The sequence below is a fragment of the Pipistrellus hanaki genome (assembly GCF_964339955.1).
Source record: "Pipistrellus hanaki genome assembly, chromosome: Y".
NCBI lineage: Eukaryota > Metazoa > Chordata > Mammalia > Chiroptera > Vespertilionidae > Pipistrellus > Pipistrellus hanaki.
Genome location: NC_140525.1, coordinates 407,501 through 412,977, shown reverse-complemented (window position 1 = coordinate 412,977; position 5,477 = coordinate 407,501).

Below are 5,477 nucleotides of genomic sequence, written 5' to 3'. Positions count from 1 at the left end.
AGACAAGAAACCAGGAAAGGAATACCACCTCTCTGTTACCTCTCTGGATCCAAGAGAGCAGCTGGGATGTTGCCTTTCCTTCTCTACACTGTAGCAAGTCATGTTCTCCAAAAGAGTTCGGATGAATTGGGGAGATCTCTCTCCTGATTTCTGTCGTCAGTGGGTGTTGAGAACTCCCAGCGTCAGGCTCATGAGAGGTTGTCTGACATCCCAGGGATGCATGACGAGGGCTCCCAGCCTTCTGAGCACATTCTAAGTACCACTCTCCCATTCAGAAACAAAACAGAAAACAAAAGGTTGGAAGAATGATGCCTTGGGATCCCAGTAGGAATCATGTGCTCAAAGGCTGCTGTGGCCTGTACATAAGTGAGAGCCATGATGAGGGCAGGTGGCAGGGGACCGGGATGTGGTGAAAACATCCCCAGATTCATGTATTGGTGCTGGGAGTCAGCAGGTCCTATCCTATACTGGGCAGGAAGGACAGCCCTTGATGCAGATGTGCTCCTGCCTCCAGTGCCCTAGCTCATGCCCCGAGAAAGCAGGATCTGCCTGAGAAGAGCAGAGGTTCTTGCTCTTGAAGAAGACAAGTTCAGCTCAGACTTTGTTTCCTGGTCATTCTAAGTGGTCCCACCTGCCTCTGTATAACTCCTGGACACTGGGATCACATAGAAACTGCCTGAGTTTGGGCTCCATGTCTTTCTAGTGCATGTACTGTCAGTGTTAAGGAGAAGTGCAGACCCCATGTGGCACCACTCCTACTAAAACCCCAGGAACAAGTAGAGATTAACTTCCTGAACTCATTACAATTTGAACCTCTTCAAGAAATCTAATCAACCATTCTGTAATTTCTGGTGAACACCACTGTGGTAATATGTCACGTGGTCTCTCTCCCTGAAATAAGTGAGTTGTTTAGGCATCACTTTGCAGGATGTAAAAAATACCCTGCAGAAAAGTGGTGCCTCTCTCTCTCTCCCTGTCTCTCTCTTTCTCCCTCTCTCTATCTCTCTCATTCTCTCTCTCTCTCTCTCTCTCTCTCTCTCTCTCTCTCTCTCTCTCTCTCTCTCATCTCAATTTCAAAAGATCCAATTTGTGACTCAGTGCACCATGGGACATCCTATAATATGGCATATCTTGACCAAATATGCCATATACTAGTACACTTTCAATTCTTTGAAGGGGAAGGTGTATCTCTGCACTCTGCTTAATCCAGAGAGAGGACACTCTTCCCTCACTGTCTGAGTGAGAGTTTTGGGCCTAGAAGGAACTTTTTGAAGACAAGTAGCACGTGTTGTTCCCTGGGGTTGAGCAAACATTAATTATCCAAACATTCTTTGGCAGTTATGTTTAGGGCCAGAACCCTGCAACTTGTCTGGGCCTAATCTGCTGCCTATGGAAGATCAGGGTGTAAAATAGGAGGCCTGAACTAAAGAGAATGCCCTCTGGGAGCAGCTCCTTGATAAGGATACTTAGGGCTTTTGGTGTATTTTTCTCCGTGCCTCCAAGATTCAAAAGAGCCCATGATTCTAGTCTCTTAATGCCTTTTATAACTGGGTAAGTCATTTCCCAGGTTCCACTAAACACCTCTCCTCTGGCCTCTGCATAGCCCATACTTTTACATGTAATTTTCTCAAGCCAGTTTGCTGAGCTCATCTGGTTCTTCTGGAGGGAATGGACTTTACCTCCAAGGAGGGAGGGTGATTAAACTTCCTACTTGTATTCCCATCAGCTTGGGTTTAAAGCATCCACCCATTTCCTTCTTAACCACCAGCCTTTTCAGTTCTCTAGTTTACCCAGTGAGAGCCTGTGAGTTTCCCAAGTGTGCACTTTGTTTTGGCTCATTTTATTGGTCCCATTGCAAACTTGCACCCCTCCCTTCTCCTGATCAAACCCTAGATGTGATTTTGGCCCTTCCTCCTTTGGGGAAGGCTTGATCCTCAAAATCTTGTCTAACTAAGGAAATATTAACAGGAATATTAGAGAATTTTTGTGGTATCAAGAATCAAGTCTACTTCCAGGTTGGTTTCATTTTCTTTTCCTATCATGAAAGGACCTAGGATTCAGTTGGAGGTGTGCAGAGTGCAAAACCCAATCAGGTAAACTGCCTGGAGAACCAGTATTAAGGTTCAGCTTTCAGTTGGAAGTTGCCATTTCAGCTAGCATGGCAACAGGAAGGTGTGGCCAAGTGGGGTATAATGGTTTCTGAGGAGGCTGAGGGACCAGAGGCAAGAGCATGAGAGACACTGCCCCGGTCAAAGCAGAGGGCTCCCTCCAGCATACCTACTCTGGTGAGTTAGGAGCCTAAGTTGGTCCCCAAAAAGCTTAAGGTCACAGATAATTATCATTTATTTCCTTAAAAAGAAGCAGACTTTGCCTTTGCCACTAGATTTTTGGCTTGCCTTAATCTAAAATGTTTTGATTTCTGTTTGGAAGTGTGCTATTCATAAAGGTGTCTGAAAGTATAATATCTCTAAGGAACATATTGTAGGCCAAATTGGAAATATCCCTTTTGGTTTTTTAGTGGTCAGGCTGTGTGTCTGACAACCAGTATTAGGGGAGGTCATTTATTATTGCCAACTGATGTTTAGAAAGAGGGAGGAAGAGAGAGAGAAATATTTATGAGAGAAATATCCATCAGCTGGCTCCTGTCCACCTCCTAGTGTTTGGGAATGGAGCCTGCAAGCTACCTTTGGGTGCAAGGGGAGTTCTCAGCCAACTGAGCAACACTGACCAGGGCTTGCAGTCTCTTTTGGGAGGAGGCTTAGTTGTGGCATGTGAGCCCTCTCTTGTCATGGATAAAGTGGTCATTCTAATATTCATAGAAGGGACACACAATAAATGTACATCTCAAATTAATGGTTATTTTTCTTATCTCTAGATCCCCCATGCTATGAAAACTTTTGTTCTGCTTTTACTCTTTTAGAATATATCAGAAGACACAAGGTATGCGTTGTGTGGGTGATCCTTAATCTTCCCCATCCATTTAATTTATTGTAGCTTAGCAAGAGATGATGTGATGGACCAGGGGCTGCTGCCTACTCCAGGGGCTTTAAGTCCTTCAGCAATAATCAGAAAAGTTTTCCCAAAAAGGGTGGGACCATCTCTCTGGTTTCCCAGTACTCATTGCACAGCAGAATTACAGGTAGGCAGTGAGTAGATGTGGGAGGGGTGCAGTGGTCATCTCACCACTCCCTGGTGCCTGATGAGGTATATATCCTGCACCAGCCTAGGAGAGGCAGGGCTGAGTGGCCTTGTGGCCCCTAAGCAGAAGAAGGGATTGGGGTAAGTTGGGACGCTCCAGTTGTTGCCAGAGCAGTGCCTTTGGCCCTCAGCTGGTTCCTCTGAAGGGAGAGGGAATGGGGTTGCTCATGCTTAGCCTGATATGATGCCTTGCTCCTGACCATTTCCCAGGATCACTTTCAGAGCCACTTCATCAGGATGAACAATGAGGCTCCACTCAGACTCCTGGACCTGGCATGCCAGAGCCTGCTGAGGGATGAAGCCTCGGGCATTGCTGCAGTGAAGTGGCTGCCTATGGAGCTTTTCCCACCTCTGTTCACAGCAGCCTTGCCTGGGAGGCACAGCAATGTCCTGAAGGTTCTGGTGCAGGCTTGGCCCTTCCCCTGCCTCCCTCTGGGGGCCTTATTGAACCATCAGCAGCCTTACCATGATATCTTGCAGGCTGTGCTCGATGGGCTAGATGCCCTGCTTGCCCAAGAGACTCGACCCAGGTGAGGGGGATTCAATGGCCTGGTTGGGCCCTGGGGGTCTGAGCAGTTACAGCTGGGATATAGGAGTGTACAGGACCACACGGAGAACTCAGGGAGGCCTTGGAGCCACTTCTGGGGTCATTCTGGGAACAGGCTACAGATATATAGGACTGACAAAGATGAGAGGGTGACAGGAAGAACATGAAACCCCCTTCCTGGTGGCACTGAAAGGTACCAGAAATGGGGACCACGAAGGATCCCAGTAGTGCAAGGAGCATCTGATTTCTGGGATAAGGAGTAAAAGTCCCATTGGGTGTCTGGCCCAGCTGCCAAGATTCCCAGACTCATGGCCATGGTCTTATTCCCTGATATCTTAATGTACCCCTGTCTACCTCCTATTTTCTCCACAGAAGGTGGAAAATGCAGATGCTGAATTTACAGAAGGGATCTCATCAGGAGTTCTGGATCGTGTGGGCCGGAATCAGAGCTGATGTGTGCTCACTGCTGGATACTGAGGTCCCACAGCCCATGAGGAAGAGCGGGAAACTGGACAGCTTAAGGAAGGGGCCAAAGCCACCCTTGGCCCCCATGGAGGTGTTAGTAGACCTTTGCCTCAAGAGATGTGTCCTTGATGAGTACCTCAGTTACCTTATTAAGAAAGTCAGCGAGAGGAGAGGTTTGAAGACAGCTGAGTGTTTTCTGACTCAGGAGTCACTTTGCCTGTTCACTTCCTTGTTTTCCATGTTTGCCACCCTTTTGGCCCTTTCTCCTCCCTGCCTATCACCATCCCCAGATGATGTGTCCCATGTGAGGTGCTATCAGGAACTCTTCCAAGGAGACAGGAATGTCCAACTGGAAGCAGAGTAAGGTGACAGCCAGGGCCCAAGTTAGTTTCGTCCCAAGGTCCTGGTCCAAGGACCGATCAGGGAGGCCCCCCTGTGTCCTGACACTGGCTCCCTAGCATGACACTTGGTCTCCATCACAGTGCTTCTTCTTCCAGTTTTTCTACTTAACACCCTGATGGATAACAGTGACTATTTGTCCTAAGAACTCAAAAAGGACATTTCTACAGTAGAAAGATTTCAACTCTTGAAGACCTGTTCCTGGACTCTGGCCCTTTAAGGAGACTATTGTCACAGGCCTGCAGGCCAGGCCTGGGAGCCATGGAAACATAAGAATGTTTGGTTTCCTCATCTCTGTTTGAGCCTGGCAGTTGCTTCCATTTGTACCTCTGAGACGTCCTCCTCCTGCCTTCTGTACTAGTTGGGTAAACATTGGGATTTATTTTTTTACTCTAGTTAAGAGAGCCCTGAGATTTCTTAGGGTGGGGGAGTGTCACTCTATGTAACTCATTCATTTGCTCAGTGAACAGGTTAACTGTCATCGGCAGTTCTGCTGACAGGTGAATGTAGGACACCTTTATTTGCCTATCCTTTATGTAAGACTTGTCTTGTTTAAAAACATGTTTTTATTGATTGCAGAGAGAGAGGAAGGGATATTGAGAGGGAGATAGGAACATCAATGATCAGAAACACTGATTGGCTGCCTACTGCACTGCTCCTACTGATAAAACAGTATCCAACTGACCAGAAATTAAACCTTATCAACAACTGAGACACAACAACCAGGCCCAACATGCCATTTAAAGTGTTCCTTCCACATAATTGTTGAGGGTTGTGTGGCCTGAAAGAAGGAACTTTATAAACAAGGCATCTTCCATGACCATCTGGCCAAGAGAAGGAATTTCTGGTATCAGCCTAGAAGATCTCT